Source organism: Cnephaeus nilssonii, assembly GCF_951640355.1.
Source record: "Cnephaeus nilssonii genome assembly, chromosome: 18".
Classification (NCBI taxonomy): domain Eukaryota; kingdom Metazoa; phylum Chordata; class Mammalia; order Chiroptera; family Vespertilionidae; genus Cnephaeus; species Cnephaeus nilssonii.
In genome coordinates, this window is record NC_137089.1 from 30,886,707 (window position 1) to 30,907,502 (window position 20,796).

General features: G+C 42.2%; 1 protein-coding gene across 4 annotated transcripts in view; it reads left to right on the plus strand.

Annotated features, from left to right (window-relative positions):
* FAM110B (family with sequence similarity 110 member B) overlaps positions 1-20,796 on the plus strand; it is a 181,560-nt gene that overhangs the window by 4,975 nt on the left and 155,789 nt on the right. For 3 of the 4 annotated variants that reach the window (XR_013814925.1, XM_079796097.1, XM_079796096.1), the window contains exon 2: positions 15,671-15,759. The exons of the other annotated variant lie outside the window; for it this stretch is intronic. The gene's annotated coding sequence lies outside the window, so the exon portion shown is untranslated. The remainder of the gene's footprint in view (positions 1-15,670; positions 15,760-20,796) is intronic. 4 annotated transcript variants of the gene reach the window in all.

Below are 20,796 nucleotides of genomic sequence, written 5' to 3' on the forward strand. Positions count from 1 at the left end.
AACAAATTTTTTTTTTTTGTCCCACTGACTGGAACTTAATGAAACGAAAGAAATTATGTGTAAGACTGTTGTTTAGTAACTTCTACTATGATTATAATAAACAGATATTTATAGAGGATTCATTGTGTGCCAGGTGAGGATACACAGCAGCCAGGAAAGACAAGGTCCTTGCCTCGTTAAGGATTTATTTGCTATGTAAAGTGGGGGTGTGATAATAAAAGAAATAAATAAATTACAAGCTAATTTTTATTGATTTCAGAGAGGAAGGGAGAGGGAGAGAGAGAGATAGCAACATCATTGATGAGAGAGAATCATTGATTGGCTGCCTCCTGCACACCCGTACTGGGGATTGAGCCCGTAACCTGGGCATGTGCCCTTGACCGGAATCGAACCTGGGACCCTTCAGTCCACAGGCCGGCACTCTATCCACTGAGCCAAACTGGCTAGGGCCGTGGTTGGCAAACTGCGGCTCGCAAGCCACGTGCGGCTCTTTGGCCCCTTGCGTGCGGCTCTTCCACAAAATACCACGGCCTGGGCGAGTCTATTTTGAAGAAGTGGCGTTAGAAGAAGTTTAAGTTTAAAAAATTTGGCTCTCAAAAGAAATTTCAATCGTTGTACTGTTGATATTTGTCTCTGTTGACTAATGAGTTTGCCGACCACGGGGCTAGGGCATTATAAGCTAATTTAAAGCAGCCGTAAGTGTAGTCAAGGATGAGGGTGGCATTCGGGAACTGGCTGGGTGGTTTGGGAGGGCCTTACGGAGAATGTTTAAGATGAGATTTAAGGGAAAAAAGAGGCAAGCACTGGAAGTTCTCTGGGCAGAGAGGACAGCTTGTGTAGAGGCCCCAAGGTGGGTGGAACCTTCCCTGATGAGCAGGAGTCAGCAGCAGAGGAACCAGGCCAGAAGGGCCTTGTCGGCCATGGGAAGAGTGTCTCTTTATTTTAAATGTAGTGGGAGCTGCTGGGGGCTCTGATACAAGGAGGGCAATGAATTTAATAATCAGAACTGGCAGCTCACTCTCTCTGCTTTGTAGAGAATGGATTACTGGGAAGAGTGGAAGCAGGGAGCTGGTGAGGAGGCTGTTGTGGTGACCGGTGCCATGTGGGCTGGAAGGGAAGCAGAGGAGATGGAGGGAATCCAATGTTTGCAGGAGTCTGAATTTCTCCTAACCTCTCACAACATTGATCTGAAGCTGCGTCATTATTATATACACCACTAAGAGAGAAATGTCAACTGATGGTCCTTGGTGCCAATTCAACAGGAGTCTGCAATTTGGAGTGCGGGGAAGAAGGTAACTTTATGCAGTGCAAGTAGCTCAGTTGTGATATAGCACAGCTGCAGAACAGCATGGCCGCGGGGCAGCTCAGCGGTGTTACAGCTCAATTAGGATACAGCACAGCTGTGAGTTGGCCCTCAGGTGTCTTGGCTCTCAGGTGAGGCCCCTCTCCAGCTTGGCAGGACATCTTTGGTATTTCAGCTCCCGTTAGGGAAATGTGGTCTTCAGCCTTTGGTGGAAAGTAAAAGTGCACTCTCCCAGCCAGAGGGGGATCTGGCTAATATAGAGAGAAGTCCCTGCTTCTGATCCCTGACTGGTTCATCCTCATGCAAATGGGGATTTACCATCCTCACGGTTTGTTCCAAAAAACACTGTCCCGATTGGTTGGAATGGAGCATCTCTGATTGTGTGAGGAAGATGCTAATTAGAGATATAGCTGCACAGCTCAGAATGGACAGTAAAGTCTCAGTCCTATTGGTTGAAATGTGATTCCAGGAACTCCTTTATAAGGATTGCCTCAGCGGGTAGGAACACAGTGCAGGCAGGCAGTTCCATGCAGGGATGGGGGCAGGCGGGGCAGTGCAGGTGGCAGGCAGTTTAGCGCAGGCTTCTCCCTAAGGCATGGCTTGCATGAGAATCCCCTGTTTAGAAATGGGTGCTGGGCTCTGTTTTTAAATTCGAGCCCTGTTAGTCTCCAGGAGCCCTTCTCGGTAGGTATCTTCTTTTCTGGAGTCCACAGAAAACATACTGCCAGGTAAGCTCTGACACACCACCCGTTGTGATGTGGGTTCTGATTTCAGGTATTAAAACAGGCAAATAGATGTGTCTTAGAATCAGTGAAATATGGTATATTCTGGAGATCAAGCTGAGAGGGCTTGCCGGCTTGTATTGCATTTCTGTTTTTATCTGAAGGATACAAGTTGAATCCTGTTACAGCAGTCTCCTTATCCCAGGGGATACGTTCCAAGACCCTCAGTGGATGCCTGAAATTGTGGGTAGTTCTGTGCTCTGTATATACTTTTTTCCTTATGCAGACATACCTATGATAAAGTTTAATTCACACATTAGATAATTTCATAGATAGAAGATCCATTCTTACTGGGGAGACGCTGCACAAAGAGGTGATTCACATCCTGAGCGGGATGGAGTGGGACACCACGTTATTCAGAGAGGCGTCCAGTTTAACACTTAGGAATTGCTTATTTCTAGAATTTTCCATGTCATATTTTCAGACCATGTTTGACTGCAGGTAACTGAAACTGCAGAAAACGAAACAGACAAGGGGGAACTGCTGTATTTAGGAGGACCTGGTAGTCATGTGCAGTGGAATCACCTGCCTCTGGATTGCTCCGATGTTAGCAGTCTTTCTGATACTTTAACAAAATGGAGAGGAGGCATTTACAGGTTATTTGCCAACAAGTGCCCTACAGACTACTGGTCTCAGAGATCAGAACAATTGGGACAGCCCAGATTTGTCAGGTTCAAGGGCAGTCAGAGACAATGTGTGCACACTCAGAATGGGTGGCAGATTGCTTGGGGGTTACAGGCTTTGTTTCCCTCTGTTATACTGGAGCAGGGTGAGGGCTTGGTCACGGCCCTGGGGATTCCAGGCCAAACACTTACTAGTAGGCCAGCAAATAGGTACGTTGGTTACTGAGAGACTGAGAGAGTTTTCTGGCTGAGTCTGGGTGCAAACATTGGCACTGTGTGAAGTTCAGTTACTGAGGCTATAGAACCTCAGTTTCCTGATCTGTAAAATGGGGATTGCAGTGCCTCCTCTATAGGGTTGTTTTAAGAGATAAGTAAGATGATGCTTGCGATTGTATCTCATGGATTTCCTACATTGCTCCACCTGGCTTGTATATTCTCATCATACTGGTCGCAGGGTGAAAGTCCCTTTTTCAGAAGACTCACCCTGACCACCGAAGCTTAACGTAGCCCCTTCTCCAGCCACTCTTTTTTCCATTATCCTATTTAATTTTGTTCAAAGCCCTCATTCCTGAGATTGTGTAATTTGTCTACATGTTGGAAGTACATTTCTCCAAGTTAAAAGGGTCTCTATGATGTAAACTGCTATATCCACAATGTCAGCACAGTGTCAGGCCTCATCCTGGGGCTTAATACGTATTTACTCAATGGAATGCAGGGGTGACACTGCTGATTAGGAGGACCTTGAAGGAACAGCAAAAGCAAGCAGGGATCTTCTCCTGACCGTGTGTGTGTGTGTGTGTGTGTGTGTGTGTGTGTGTGTGTGTATACCTGAGGTCCGGTGGGCAGGTTCTGAGCAGTTTTGGTGGTGGGGGGAGGGGAACGGAGGAGAGGGAGAGTTTATATTTGAAAACATGAGTTTCGTGGGGTGGTTGGATATGTTTGTTTTGCCCTGGCATTTCAGAGGGGTCACTTGCTTTATCTTCAAGCTAAATGTTACCTGAGGCCTACCCAGTGCCTGAGATGCCAGTTTACAGCCACCTACCTCCTTCTCTAAAAGCCACAAGAGTAAACGTGGTAGGGCAACATACCCACTGCAAAAGTAACCAATGCTTACCAGACTGCCCGGCACTGCAGAAGCCAGCACTGAAATCGGGGCGTGTAGCTGGAAGCCTAATAGATCTGCTCGCTCAGCACTCTGCACTGCGGGTTAACCATCTGGTTTCTGAGTTGCATTGGTTTACTTGTAATACCACATCTCGTTATAAGGACTTTTGTTGATGCCTTGATTTTGATGCTATTTGTATTTTTCAAAAGGAAATCATACCCATTTTAGAAAGAAGAATATTTATAGATTCTTCTCCAGCTTTTTAATCTTTAACATTGCTTGCTTGTTGACTATAGTCTTTAGGTGCAGGTTAGTGAATAAAATGTGAAGACTTATTTTCAAATCCTTGTGCAGATACTCCACAATCATAAGTGTATACATATTTATTTACACACACACACACACACACACACACACACACACACACACACGTAATCCATTGGTCATCTTCCTTTCCCCGGCTACCATTTCCACTTGTGGTCAAAAAGAGACACTTGGAAACTGGGAACTCAGGAGTGTTGGGAAATACCAGTGAATCCTGACAGCACACCAGTGTTTTGACTACATGGTTCGAACAAGGTGGACTGGGAGGCTCGTTGTACACTGGGCTGTGATTTTGGGGTTTTTAAAATCCTTTTCCTCTATCCTTGGCCTGTGTTCACGTGAACGACCATTCATTGGAATGTTGCGATTTTTAAGAATAAGATGTTTTTCTTCCCAATATGTTTTGTTCTTGTTTAGTGACCAGGAGAAAAGAAGAAAAGTCATTGTGTTGGTTTTAAATACGATTAGTCATAGGTGCTCTTCATAGCTTCTGTAGGCTTTGTTCTAACCTGCAACATGAATCAGGTATGTGGCTGTGACGCTTTTTATAATGTTTTGGCCAGAGTGGTCACCATCTTTGAAGGAATAGACTAGCTGTCCAGTAACTTAGTTCTTTAATTTAATGAAGATTATATTTTTTTCTAATTCTTGTTAGTGAATTTATACTTATAGTTCTTATAGAGGGCGAGTATTACTGTCATAGAAATGTATATTTTGTGGGAAGTTGAAATCATATTTTATGTAATGCCAGAGGAGATTTGTGCACTGCCTGTTGGGAAATTGGTTTTAAGTGTATTTTCCTTAGAAGTAATGGGAGTCCCACACATATCATGTATTAGTGCGCGTGTGTGTGTGTGTGTGTGTGAGTGTGTATGACTTTGTATGTGTAGGTGTTAGTGTGAGTGAGTGTATGAATGAGTGGGTAAGTGTATGTGTGTAGGGTACACGTGTGTGTGTATGTGTGAGTTTGTGTGAGTGTGGTGTATATGAGTATGTGAGTGAGTTTGTGTGCATGAGTGTGTGTGTTGTGTGTGAATGAGTTTGTGTGAGTGTGGTGTGTATGAGAATGTGTGTAAGTGTGTGTGAGAATGTATATTTGGGTTAAGGCTCAGTGTTGAGTATGAGCTTCATAGGGGCCATGTTCCCCAGTCAGAAGTGGCTCTGCCCTCGCCCCAGGGCAGCCAGTTCCAGCTCCTGTGGCCTGATTCGCTTGGTTTCTCCTACAGGTATTGTTCCTTTGAAAATTCACTAGCACAGGACTAAACTGCTTTGGTTGTTAATTCTCCATTGCTATTTGCACATGCCACTTCCAGAGTAATTTCAGAGCGAACCATTCAGCTGTTGAAAAGCTCTGTCCCGTCTTTGGACCTTTCCCAAAAGGTGTTTAGGCACTGTGAGTTAGTGATAAAGAGACCGAGGCCTCTAATTCAGCACCAAGGCATTATCAAATACTTTATACATTTTGTGTCTGAAATACTTAAAGATCTTCACTTTAATTTGGATTTTTTTATTTTACAAGATTGTTTTTATTATTCATATATAGAGAGAAACAGAACCAATAGGATTTCAATCTTAACCTCTCTTTTCTCTCTCTCTTCCTTTCTCTCTCTTTTTCCTCTATCTCTATCTCTCTCTTTACCTCTCTATCTCTATGTGTATCTCTAACTGTATCTGTATCTGTATCTGTATCTCTATCTCTATCTCTAGCTAGGAAATGTATTATAAGGTAATGACTAATGCAATTAAGGAGGCTGAGAAGTCCCACAATCTGTTATCTGCAAACTGGGGACTCAGGAGAAGCGATGGTATAAGTGTCAGTCCTAGGGCAGGAGAAGACCCATCAGGTAGAGATTGAATTCTCCCTTCTCTCACCATTTTTGTTATGCGCAGGCCCTCAACAGACTAGACGAGGCCCATGCACCTTAGCTAGGGCCACCTGCTTTACTCAGTCTTCCCATTCAATGTTCTCATCCAGAAACATCCTCACACCCAGAATAATGTTTACCTAAATATCCGAGCACCCCCGTGGCCCCGTCAAGTTTATGCCTAACATTAACCACCACACACTTGTAGAATAATCAAAGCGTTTCAGGGATTAGAGAAGCTGTTCTGAAAACATTCTGTAAGAGTACTCTTTCCCAAGCCGGTTGAAATGACCCGACTCCTAGAACAGTGGGCCAGGTACCCGTCTCTAAGTCCTGCTCTTATTCCCCAAGGCTTTTCTCAGAAGTGATAGCAATGGTACACCTTTACCTTCCTGACCAATACTCCCTTCATTGAGTCAGCTGACTGCTGCATTTGATGGTGTGTGCTTGGTTTTGTGACTGTCCCTTTAGTGAGCCGTGTGCTCATCAGGGGTGCTGACAGTGCCTGTGATCCTCCACGGAAGTACTCCCTGTGCAAGGGAAACAGTGTTGTCTCCTCCCTACCCTGTGGTCTTTGCATAGGGCACATGGAGGCGGCGTTCTTGGCCGTGGCCATGATGGGCTAAGTCTCCATTTCTTGGTGTCTCTCCAACACAGTTTACCTTCAATTTTAAAGTGATAGTAGTTACTTTGTATAATTATGTCTGATTTACAGTCTGTACTCATGTTTGGTCTTCAGATTTCAACCAGGTAAGGAAATGTTTTGTGTCTTCAAAACACACATTTTGATGGTAGATACCGCTTATTGCCTATCGTAGTGAATATAGGAAGGAATTGAGTGCTATATTATATTTGAAGAACACTTAGATTACTCACACGTCTGATTTTTCCTCCATTAGCACATTCAATCAATCGTAATACTAGCGGTAATGATACTATGTTCCTGGCACTGTGCTCAGCACATTACTGGTATTCTTTGTGTTTGTGTGATGGTGCCCTCATCTTCTAGCTGAAATAGATGTACTTTTGTTTATATCCAATTTTATCTTTGTTTTATGAGACCTTTGGCTTCAAGATAGAAAGAACAAATTAGTTGCATGTAATTAAAATGATTAATGTCTCCAAGAGTTTGTTTTATACTTATTTGTTTAGAATGCTCTGGTCTTTCCTAAGTCTCCTCTTTATTTCTGTTTGGGTCAAGAGCTGGTTTCAGACTAGAATCAACCACAGGCAGTAGTTTGGTACAAGGCCCAGATGACCGTGACCGTGGTGGGTGGCCTCCTGACCAGATAACGTGGCCTTCGTAGATTCCAATAGGCTGACTTGTGGGTCTTTATTAAACCCCAGGGGAGAGTTTTATCCAAAACCCTGACTTAAGATGATGCTGGTTGGGGCCAAGGGTATGGTGAGCTAAAACATGGTGCATCATTAGGACATGGATGCCATGCCTAATTGAACTGTTTTCCAAAACCAGGTTTTGGTCGGATGATACAGTGAATGGTGTTTTCCCTAGTCACTGGCAACATTTCTATTTCCTAGTCAGTAAGTACTCTAGCGCGGGCTGTGTGCCAGGGATCATGCTGCTGCCGGGTTGGGTGGAAGTCGATTCTTCATTCATGCGGAAACTCTGGGGCTCTAAGACCTACGGGACACCTCCCTTAGAACTTCATCTTTATCTTCAGCCTTCCCTTAGTTAGAACTTCGCTTCTCTAGTTCTAACCCCAAGTTACTGCCCTCAGGGGTACCTCTGACCTCATCCATCCTCTCAAGTGTGCTGTTGGCCTTGTTGAAACTGTCAGAGCGCCTTGTGAATGGGGTCATGTGCATGCATGTCGCCTACTTGACCTGGGGGGTGCAGTGTCAATGGAGCAAAGATTCATCTTTTTATTTTAGGGTAAAAACAAGGCTTTGTCATTTTTTTTTTAACTGTCACTTTTGGGTCCCTCTACCTCCCCTTTGAACAAAAAGTAATACAAAGGGATTATTATATCAGAAGACATTTTTTCTTGTATTTTTGACATGTAAAGTAACAAAACTATAAGAGACTTGCTTCGACCAAAAAAAAGGTAAATCCCTCAAACCTAAAATAGCAAACATAGTAACAAGTTTAGTGTGTGCTCATAGATTTTTAATAGATCAGTTGATGCTTGTGGTCTAATGAAGTGGCAGCGTAGGAATCATGAACAGCTTGCATTTGGAAAGGGGTGAATTCTTTCCCCCGCATCTGAGCTGAGACTAACACCAGGAATGCAGAAGACAGGCCCGCATTCTCCAGCGCTCCTGCCAGCGGATGCTTAGCAGCTCCTATCACCATGATACTGAAATTAGGACCCTAATTCCCGTTCATATCCCCACATCCTGGGCCTTCCCCTCTGTCTGACCCTGAAATGTCTCTCCTGCCTGGCCCTTCTCCTGGTGCACCTTCCACCTTAGTTCAGGATTTTGTCATCTTTTCCTTCCTGTCTGATCTCTCTGCCTCAACCTTCTTCCCTTTCCTGTCTGCTGTGCTGCCTCCAGAATTAGCTGATTTCAGTTGGTCACGTTCAGGTGCTCCAAGCCCTAACTGTGTGTGCAGAACAAAGTCCACGCTGGTCCAGGTCCTCCCGGACTTGGCCTCCATGCACTTCCAGCCCCTTTCCTGGGCATACTCCTGCCCTTGCACCTGCTGTTTCCTCTGCCCGAAGTGCTTGTTCACCTCCTCTCTGCTTCATGCGATCTTGATTATCCTAAGAGGCTTCTGTCTTGTCTCCTCTCAAATTTTCCTTGACCTTCTATGGTCCGAATAAAAAGAACAGAAGAAGCAATTACATCTTCTATGATATTCAAGTAACCTGAATGCAAAGGCGTAAAAGTCTATCTCTGCCTTATCGTTTCTGTAAGACTTGATAGAGGGGCGTAAATCATATCCCGGCCAGCAGCTAATGAAATCTGCATCAGTCTGAAGCCGCTCCGTTGCTCAGAGAGTCGTTTGCAGCTCCAGATTGAGCAGATGGGATCAAGGTATCACTCATGATCATATCGTGAAAGATTGTGTCGAAGACAAGAGGTGCCAGAACCAAGATAAAGAAGCTTATTTTCAGAAAGCACTAAGAAATCTCAGGCCTGTGCTGTCCAGTATGGTGGCCCTGGCCATTGTGGTTAAGGAGCCAAGGGTATGTAGCAGACCTGAATTGAGATGTTCTGCGAGTGTGAAATATACACCAGATTTTGATTATTTAGTTTGAAAACAGGATATAAAACAACTCACTAATATTTTTATGTTACATGTGGAAATAATATTTTGGAAATTCTGGGCTAAATAAAGTATAGGTATTATAACAATTAATTTCACCAAATTTTTCTTAATTTTTAATACAGTTCCAAGAAAATTTGAAATAACGTATTTGGTTCACATTTTGACTTGCATTATATTTCCATGGGAAGATGTTCCAGACTCTACAATTCCTTGGTGTTACTCCCTATCCTTGGCAGCATACTAAACCATAGTGGTAAGCAGATGGCTGTGTACTTGTAGAAAAGGAAGGAGTAGTAACTAGAAGCAAGAATAGTCTCACTAGGAACAGATTATGCCTCGCCTCTTTCTTTATAAAGTTACTGGGCGAGATAATCAGAACAATTCTACAGAGTTATATTTGGATTTCTGTAATATATTTGAAACGTCTTATCTGATAAGCTTCCGGACGATTTAGAGAACACAGAGTTATGGTGGATAGCATGGCTATGTCTGCAACTGGTTGGACCCAGTTCTCAGGCTATCAGGTATTGATTGCTGTGTCCAGAACAGGCTGGGGGACTCTCTTGGCTTCCCATAGAGCTTGTTCCCTCAGTGACGGGAGGGAACATAAACCAAGTCACTGTGAGGAGGTCAAAATGATAAAGCCTGCCCATCTTCGCATTTCTGTGGGAATTCCGGGTGTCTCAGGAGGCCACAGTTAAGGTGTTCAATGGACTGCAGTTACTAGAGGTGGTTGGGCCCTGGGAGAGCTTCATCTAAGGTGGCTCAGCCAGGTGGCTGGTGAGCTGGTGCTGGCTGTGGGTGGGTGGGAGGCACTCATTTAATTCCACTGGGCCCTTTCCTGGTGCTCTTTGAACTGTTTGGTTATAGGTCAAATTCCTGAAGGATGATCTTTAATAATGTTGCAGACTGGCTTGCTACCCAACTCCACATCTTCTAATACCATCACATGGGGGTTTAGGATTTCCGCATATTAATTTGGAAGGAACACAAACATTCAGTCCTTTGCAATAACATCACTATTACTAATGGTTGAAATGTAATTGATTATTTACTCTCTTTTAGTTCTAAGCCAATGGTATTAAATATATTGTCATTTATTACAGAACAACCCTGGGTAGAGCTGAGATTCAAATTTGGGATTACATATTTGACTGCAAAGCATACACCTATAACCACTAAGCTATAAATAATACCTTGCTTCACCAAATTTTTAAAAAGATTAATAAATTTATTTTTTATGTGTTAGATCAACTAGCAGTATTCTATCCAATACCTGCTTTTTCGTGGACATCAATTTGGGATGGACATAAAATAATTCAAAGACTGTATTTGTGAAACATAACTTAGTTGGGGAAGTAAGGCTTACATAAAACAGGCAAACAGCCAAAAACTGGTGTAAAAGATTAAATAATAAATATTATATTTTATGGAGTAAGCTGTGTTTTATTTTAATCATGCAAGTTAGTATCACCATTAAGATAGCAAAATTGCCTTACATGTAATGGAACCATTAATTTGATGTTTACTCATAGTGTAAATCATTCCTGGCCAGTCATTTATATTGACATTAATTTCCCTGAAGCCCTAAAGATAGCATACCGCAGACATTAACTCTGAAAAGTTCAGTTCTCGGTGAAACCTTATCCTATCTTATCTTACAGACATGGGGGGTGGGGAGGCCTGGTGCACAGACTCTACTTGCTTACTTGCTGGGGGCCGGCGTTGAAGGTTTCAGGGGTGCTCCTCAGAAAGGAGGGAGCCCTGAGCAGCACTCTGTGGTGCTGTTGATGCTGGTCCCTCTGGCTCCGGCTTTCATGAACACAGTGATTTACATTCAGCCTGTCTGTTCAGCAGGCCTCACTGGGGAGATGCCCCTGGCTCTACATTTCATTTTCCTGTGACATGAGAAGTAAGAAGACACATGCTACACATGGATGAACCCTGAGGACATAATGCTGGGTGAAACCAGCCAGTCACAGAAGGACAAATACTATATAATCCCCTTCAAATGATGCACTTAAAGTAGTCAGATTCACAGAGACAGAAAGTAGAATGTTGGTTGCTAGGGGCTGAAGGGGGAAGGGAATAGGGAGGTATGCTTATGGGTCCAGAATTTCAGTTTTGCAAGGTGAAAAGAGTTCTGGATGTGTCTCATGATGATGATTGGACAACAGTGAAGTGCTTAATGCCACTGAACTGTGCACTTAAAAAAATGGCTAAAATGGTCAATTTTATGCTTTATGTATTTTACCACAATAAAAAATGCAATAACATGATGTCTTCATAAAGCCTATGTTTACCTGTTTGTTTGTTTTTTTAAAGTGCCTGGTAGATTGTATTACATTTTATTAACTTTATGCTTAGGTTTTGTAGGATAGCAGAAAATACCAGTGTTGATGTTGGTACACTGGCTTATTAATGAGTTGAATAGCTTTTTAAAGAGAAAGATGAAGTAGAGATTCGTTGGCCTGAAATCATTGCCACCTGCTCTGGAAAGCACTTGAAGGGAACTCCAATTATACTTCTCACCTTGCAGGACAACCCCAAACCTCAGCATTGCTAAACAGATTCAGCTCTTGAAAACCAAAACACAGTGTTGGGAAGCTGTGTCCCATGTGCTTGGTGAGCATAAGGACCATGTGTATCTTCAAACAGCTGAAGTGATACTAAGAGTCCTGTAGTCCCACACTGAATGTATCATGGAGGGTAAACGCCTAGGAGTGGAATTGCTGGTCACATGGTGTTTAATCTAATAAGGGACTGCCACATTATTTGTCATAGTGCCTGTAACATGTTGAATTTTCCACCAGCATTGTATAAGAATCCCAGTTGCTCCATATCCTTGTAAACGCTTGGTATATTTGCCTTTTAAATGTAGCCATTCTAGTGAGTGTATCATGATGTCTCATCAAGGTATTATTTTGCATTTCCCTACTGACTAATTACATTGAAGATCTCTTCTTGTGCTTACTTGACATTTGTTCATTTTCTTTGCTCAAAGTGTGTTTAAAGCTTGTCTTTTTTCCCTCCCCAGTGGGGTTGTTTGGCACTGAATTTTAATACCAGTACTCTGTTTATATGAAGAAATATAAAGAAGGTATTTTGTTGCTGACATATTTTCAAGAAAGGAATCCCTTTCAATGGATATTTTTGTTCTTTGGGGCAGGCGTAGAAGGGTTCTTTTGTCATCTGTTGGCCTATTTTAATTTACCTTACCCTGCTTCCTAACATATACTCTTTACTAAGTCTGTCAACTCTTATTCTCTGGGAAAACCACATGTGAATTCATTCAATACCTTCTAACACACATTTGAACATGTATATTGATGGCTTTCAAACCTTGATTCATGAAAGCCTCCTTAATTATCTTACGTCATCAATCCACAGTAGGCAGGCAAGTGATCACACATTTATTGGTTCCCTTGCAACTAGCACTCTAAAGCAAATAACTGGGGAATAAAAAAATGACTATTGATAATAAGCTGCTAACCTAGGCAACTTAAGTGCTCTTGAATGATTCCAGAGTTGTAGAGGGTAAGAGTTCTGTCTGAACTGATGGATCTAATAGTATATTATCTTGAAATTCTTACTAAAAACTGCTTATCTAAGCTTTGACTATAGAATATCTACATTTTACTTGATAGCTATATCTATGAAATCTACTTGAAACTGTATTGTAACAAAGCTATGATTATGATTTGACTATGAATAAGAAAGGGAAATTCTATTTTGAGAACAGATGTGTCTAGGTTAAACAACCTTAAGAGTATTTCAAATTTATTTCAGATTTTTCATTCATTGTTTAATCTGGCTTTATCAGTGGAATGAAAGGCAGAGTATGTTCTTGGACATTAGTCGTGTTTTGATTAACATAAAGTTAAATTGACTTGTGTTCATGCTGTGTAGAATAATAGATGCATAGACAAATAGATTAAATTATAAGCTCTTAACTTATTTATGGGAATAAAAAAATTGTTATGATCTAATGGAGCTCTGGATTGGCACCTTGGAAATCTGAGATCTAGGACCACTTTTGCTGTGTAACTTGGAGAGGTCACTTGACCACTCTGATCTTTCATTTCCTCTGCTGTGAAATGAGTCGACAGGAGCAGATGACTGTGCAATCCCTTAGCTTCACAGTTGGTTTTATTAGGATGGTTTTGATGTCATATGGCAACTTTGACGTTCTTCAGAGGTGGTATTTTCCCCATCCCAGTCATACTTGTGTGAGTCTTCCATCTCTGAATCATTAGAGTAGGAGTTCAGCTGGTATTTTCTCTCTTCAAAAATGTGAGAAGGAAAAGGCAAAAATAATGATAAATTTGAAAAGGATTTTTTTATACAATATTAGGGCAAAACAAACAATATTGGTTGCAACGTAGTAAAATATAAAATGTTTTTACTTTGTTATTATGGGTCACAATCAATTTCAATTGGGCCCAAAGATATTTTTGGTTAAAATTTCTCTAACATTCTATTAAATGTATACAACTTTATTCTTTTGAAGTCCTGGGATCCCATACATTTCAGCAGACAAAGAAAATAAAATCTTCAATTGTAGGTAGTAAGCAATCAAAAAGAGCCATAAACTTGGAGTCTATATTCTTTTTTAATCCAGTATTCATTTTACTTTTTGTTCTTGTTGAACATTGCTAGGTAATGGGACAGAGAAAAATAGATTGTTTTGAAAGTTTTAAATGTGAGAAAGGGAAGTATCCATCTTAGTTGTTATTTCAATAGACATTTCCAGGCATTTATTATTTATTTATTTATTTATTTATTTATTTATTTATTTTTGAAGCTAAACAAAATCTGGGTCAAGGTTTGCAGGCTTACTAATAAACATCTAGCAAATCGTTCATTACATATCGCTCCAGAAATAAGAGGAGGTTGGGAAGCTGGCGGCCACCTTGATGAAGTGTTCTTCACCATCATCTGTTGAAGTCCCAAGTGCCTCCTTAAAATATTTTACTATGGATTACTCCTATAATCATACAAAATAGAGTAAATCTCATTTAAAAAATTTATCTATTATACTCAGAGCATTTTCAATCCCTGTCTGTGAGCCCCCACTTTTCTGTAGACAAAGATGTAGATGTTGGACTGAGGGCGTACCGAAAGCAGATGCTAGTGGAGAAGACGGTTCTGTTTTCCTCCACGCTATTTTCATTTGCAAGGCCAGATGTACCGATAACAATCGCTTTCATGGTTCATTGAAGTATATCCCAATACAGATGAAAATGAAAAGAAAAAAAAGAAAAAAAACATTTGGGTGTCAGAAGACCTTAGGGACATGACTTTCCCCCTTTGTACAACGGAGTCATGTTATTTCTGGGTCTGAGCACGTGCCCAGTCCGTGTTACTTGTTCCTTTCCTAACAATGGAATAAATACTCTCTACTCAAAAGTGGGGTGCAGCGCTGCCTCCCAGGGCTGTCCCCGCTCCAGGAGAAAGAAGCGTGTGTTGGTGAGCTCACGTGGGGACTGGAACTGCGTTTGGAGGACAAGATAAAATGCTGCTTTGTAATATTTTACTCCCTTGCAAACATGAACAAAGTTTCTGAAATGTAAGATATCTGTTTTCCTCCCCAGTTTGCAGTTGTTTGTGAGAAGGCTAGATCACTTCCTGCAGGATGTGTGACAAGTTGTGTTGGGGATGTGGTGTCGGGCATGGTGGGCAGCCCCGAGGCGGGGCTCAGGCTAATGGCCCTGCACAGCCTCCTTCGGTTTGTTTTCCATTAAAGGCACAGCCTATCCTGTAGTTGATTTTTGTTTTTTTTTCTAGAATCAATTTAGAGTTTGCAAGAGCAGCTATGTTAGAAGATTTGAGTCCTATCTTTTCCCACAATCTTTTCCCAGGTATATGAGGAAATGTACTTTGTTAGTCAGTGAAAATGTTTCTTCATTTTCTTTTTAAATTTTCACCAAAGGATATGTTCTTATTGATTTTTTAGAGAGAAAGGAAGGGAGAGAGAGAGAAACATCTATCGGTTCCCTCTGGTGTGTATCCTGACCGAGATTCAAACCCGCAACCTAGGTATATGCCCTGACTGGGAATTGAACTGCAACCTTTTGGGGCACGGGGACAACGCTCCAACCAGCTGAGCCACCTGGCCGGCGCAGATCAGTTTCTTTTTTAAAAAATATATTTTAATGATTTTTTACAGAGAGGAAGGGAGAGGGATAGAGAGCTAGAAACATCGATGAGAGAAACATCGACCAGCTGCCTCCTGCACACCCCCCACCGGGGATGTGCCCGCAACCAATGTACATGCCCTTGACCGGAATCGAACCCGGGACCCCCCAGTCCGCAGACCGACGCTCCATCCACTGAGCCAAACCGGTTTCGGCAGTTTCTTTTTAATGATACTTTAAACACTAATCACTTTTATTCTCCAGGGTAACTTGTGTTCCGTATCCTTTTCTTTTAGAAATCCCCAATTGGACACTTATCCTGTTCATTTCCCGTCTTGAATTGGAAGTTAGCAACACTCTCTGAGGCCTGAGAGGAAAACAAATGGTAATTACATGTTCAAAATATATTGTTAAATTCATGTATAACTCTGATAATCATAAACACAACCTGTTTAGTTGAGCAGAATTTAGGTGTTCCCTCTCCCACTTCCCCCACCATTTCTTATTTCCTTTCCCTTCCCTCCCTCCTGCCCCTTCTTCTGTCTCCCTTCTCCTCCCTCCTCTCTGTCAGCTTACTCTTCTCTCCTCCCCCCTCCCTCCCCTCTTTTCCTTCCTCCCATGTATTCATTCTCAGCCATTTATGGAGTCTGTCCCGAGCTGGTCACTGCTCCACTGTCCTCATGGCCCTGAGACCTGTACACTTCTCCTGCCCCTCTCTGAGGTTGCCTGGGTGTTTGCTGGCAGTGGCTTTTCCTTCGAATTCTGTGGATATTTGACCTCCCCAGTTTGGACCGTTAGAATCGGGATCACTCATGGGATGAGTAAAGCAGGAGCAGTCTACTGTCTGCTGGCCTGTGAAATTGTCAATATTCTCATGTGGCGTGAGACCTGGTATATATTTTTTCCAATCACTGACATAATACATGTTGCAAAACAATGAAATGGTACCGATCTGTACCATAGCATGAGACTATTGACATTAAAGCCACTGCCCTGAGGTAAAACTGATTAAATTGGACTATACATGTTAATTATTTTCCTCTCTATGCATATGCTAATGTTGTCAATAAAGGCGTTCAGTCTGTAATAAGTGCCTTAACTCAATGGGCAAAAGTATCTGCGGTAAAGGTGGTTTTGTAATTCCTGCTAACGATTGCACCTTATTTCTTTCCTGTTCTTCTTGGCCATTGCTAACTGAAATGGCCATTTCTGTGAGTTGGGGACCACTGGCATTCTCATGTGCCTGGTTCATGTTGCTGGTGTTTTGAACTACTCACTTTGTAGTTGAGTTGCTGCTTGCCTGCTGTGGCATGACTAGTGCATTCGTCTTCCCAGTATTCCGTAGAGAGCTGGACTCTGATGTTGCCCAGTCCGCCAGCACCTTTATCCTGGTGCTTTGTGGGAGTGGGGAATGTCTCCCTCAGTGGAACCTCTTGTGTAGTGCATCCGCTCCAGATGGCTCTTGAGACATCAGTTTCATGGTTTTGTAGTGTCTCCGTCTCTCCTTAAGTTGACAACTGTGAGTCGGTGGATAGCTTGCTCAGTTGTCTTCCTCCTAACGGGACAGCTTCTTACCATGGTTGTGGCCTCCCTACTGCCTTTTCCTGTAGCCTTTGTTAACCTCTTCACACACCCTCAGAGTTGACCCCCTGCCCCCACGTGGTACTCCCCACTCTATCCAAAAACCATGTGCCATGATTCCAACAGCCCTTATCCCACCATGTACCCAGGTGTTTGTTTCTTCACACTTTCAGCTGCTGAGGTGGGCTCTGGCTTGTTTAGCTCAGAACCGAGAGCCTAGTGTGGTCAGGCACATAGTGGGTCAGCGTAACTAAGTGGCTGATGACCTTTGAATGGACATGGGGCATCTGTCCAGACCGAGGCTCTTTCTTCTGAGATTCCTTGTGCTTTGGTCAGTTAGAGACCCTGGGGCCATTGAGCTGGGCCAGTTCTGAGGCAGGACGTTAGTTCCCGTATTGTGAGGTTCTTCAGAGAAAGTTGGGGGGAGGGTTCCACCTATATTTATGAGTTGTCTTGTGGATTGTGTGGTGCAGCTCCGGTCAAACCAGACCTGGCTCCTTTCCTGTCTGTTACTGTAGCTCTTCTCACAGGTGGGACCGAGGGCTGGAGAGACGGACTCCTTGGGGTTGGTGGGTAAGAATGTGGCTTTGGCATTAGGAGGGCCTGAGGTCAACATCAGGACTCTGTCACATATGACATAAGGGACCTTGGGATAGCTGTTTACTCTGTATGTCCCAGTCTCTTTACCTACCAAATCAGGATAATAATAGTACCCATAGCATAGGACCCCTGTAAGCATTAAATGAGTGAGTTGCTACATAGACTGGCACGATGGAAATGTTTAATCCACGTTAGTAGCTTTTGTTGCTATCATCATGTACAGATGGAGATAATAACATCTACTTCTCCTTGTTACTGTAAACAATAAATGAGGTGGCGTATATAAAATACACTGTGCCAGGCACACAGTGTACCCAACAAGTGGGAGCCCTCAGTGATAATGGTAAAATGACAATAGCATTATCAGCAAGTGTGTTCAGACTGTGACCCTGAATGCTGGCTAATGTCAAACAGGCTTTGCCAAGAATGGCTGCAAGTTTAGCTTGTCAACCAGATAGTACTATTTATTGACAGCTTATGTTACTTAAAAATCTCATCACTGGTTTATTAAATCATTTCTACAATTTGGTCACAAAAATTAGTTCATACAAGTTTTTTTTTAATTTTTTTATTGATTTTTAGAGAGAGGAAGGGAGAGGGATAGGGAGATAGAAACATCAATGAGAGAGGCACATCATTGATCAGCTGCCTCCTGCACAGCCCCCACTCGGGATCCACAACCCAGGCATGTGCCCTGACTGGGAATTGAACCAGGGACCTCTTCGCTCCTGGGTTGACACTCAACTGCTAAACCACACTGGCCAGGCTAATTCATAAAAGTGTTGGTTATGATTGACTGTTGGAGCGAATAGAAGAGTATGTAGTTCTTTTATAGTTCTTTTATTATTTTCTGTGTCCACTTTTTTAATAAAAAGGCAGTTTTTTCTTGGCTTTTTATGAAATTTTAAAACTAACTTAAGAATAAGGATAATTAGCACTAGACTCTATTAGCCCTACATGATCACAATATATATGTGTAATTATTTTGGTCTCTCTCATTGGATAATGCCTTCCTTTCATCATTCTTAACTGTGAAGTATACCAAAGTATTATCACCCATGCTATATGGCTGTTCCAAAACTATAAAGCTGAAATTTAGTAACACTTGATTCTATCATCTCTAAATTAAATAAGGCTTACACAAAAACTTTGACATTCTTTTCCCTCTACTTTGAACGAAGAGCGCATTTGAATTTTTGGTGCTTTAGAAAATTTCTTATCATTTGTTTTACACATTTGTTGTTGTTGTTTTATACACTTGAAACAAATGACATTACTTGCTTAAGAAAATCTTTTAAAGAAAAGAGTATATAATTGAAGTGACTGTGAGTCACCTTAGAAAGTGAATGTCTTTGAGCCCTTCTGGCAATAGAGCCTGTCTTGTTATCTTTGCACCCGTGTCTGGCATTGGGAACGCTCAGTGAAGATGGAAACTAAATTAAAAATGCAGCAAGAGAATTGGAGAACTGAACACGCCTTTGTTAGAATGCTGAGAATATGATGACTTTTCAAATGTGCCTTCAGTATTACTGCAACACAGTTTAAACTACAAATAAAGACATTTGAGTGGGGGTGATCTTTTGTGTGTGTTTGAATGCAGTTCTTGTTCTTTCTACCCTCAGTTTAGGATGCTGATGGCCTGGAGTCTCCCTCTTCTTGCCTCTGTCCCCACTCCCTGTCCCCCCCCCCACCTCCTGCCTCCTTTTGAGGTGGACCTTGAGCAAGTCGTGGTCTGTCCCTGTTCTCACAGCCTTCCTGTGCAGGGCCTGGACTACTTCAGAGGTCCTGATGAGAATTCGAGCTAACAGCAGCAACCAGCATTGAGCAATGATGCAGTACCCCTGCCCTTTCTGCTGCTGTGGCTTGTGTTCTGGTAGACCCCATCCATGCATTACTAGTACACACCCCGGGGAGGGAGCCGCCAGCCTGTCTGTTGGAATCCCTGGTGGTGCATCCCCGATCATGACTTAAATCCACCGCTGAGATGGTTTTGTCAATGCTCTTTCTACATTGTTTCTCAGCTAATTTGCGGGGTGAAAATTTCTGCCTCTATTAACATCATCTCTATATTCTGGCCCAGAACAGTATTATTGTTTTGTTTCACAGGAAAGATCCTGTCTCAGGCAGTTTTAATATTCTTCCATCTGCCAAGGCTCGTTCGTCATGGTAGAAATCTAGCGACTCCTCAACGTGCTTAGTGTTCTTCTCAATGGTAGACATTAGCCTCTTTCTTAAAAAATATATATTTTTATTTATTTCAGAGAGGACGGGGGAGAGAGAGAGAGAGAGAGAGAGAGAGAGAGAGAGAGAGAGAGAGAGAGAGAGATGAAAACATCAATGATGAGAGAGAACCATTGATTGGCTGCCTCCTGCACACCCCCCACTGGGCATGGAGCCCGCAACCCAGACATGTACCCTTGACCGGAATTGAACCTGGGATCCCTCAGTCCGCAGGCCAACACTCTATCCACTGAGCCAAACGAGCTGGGGTTTAGCCTCTTTTCATTGATTTGTGTGTGTGTGTGTGTGTGTGTGTGTGTGTGTGTGTGAAATTTGCATAATTTTAAAATTTTGACTTTGTTATGTGGTTGCAATAGGTTATGATGTGTCTTGAGGTCAAACTAAGTAAAAATAGTACAGCTATTTCTTAAAATTGGTAGGAGTGCCAAGCGAAAGTTTCTGAAAACCAGTTTAGTTGCTGCTATGAATGGGATAAATGAGTGGTCTCATCCCCTCATTCTCCCCCACATTCCCCCACCAGACATGACCTTTGATTTAAACTCTCACTGAGTTTGCCTCCTTACTTGCTTTTAGTATTGATCTGACCTGAGTACCATCAAAGAGCAAACCATTTAAGCGGGGGTGTGTTTCAATATGTAGTAATATACAGTTCTTCAAACCCTTCAATGCCCCCAAATTTGAATTTTTCTTCTCCAAGTCATGAATGTCTGTTTTTTAAAATGTATTTAATGTAAACTTAGATTTTCTAGACTGACTTTCCCTACTGATGTCCAGTCATACTTTTATTTACTTATTTTTACCTTATTTTAATGTTGAAGAAGAAAAACATCTGATGGTATGTTTTGGTTTTTCAAGGCTTTGTGAGACCATTAAGTTATTGATAACCTTTTGTGTATTAATGACATTAAGGTACAACTATACTAACTTTTTTTCCCAACTTAATCTATAATCCTGGGCTCTGATTAATCTTCTATAAAGCCTGTATTAATTGTTACACATG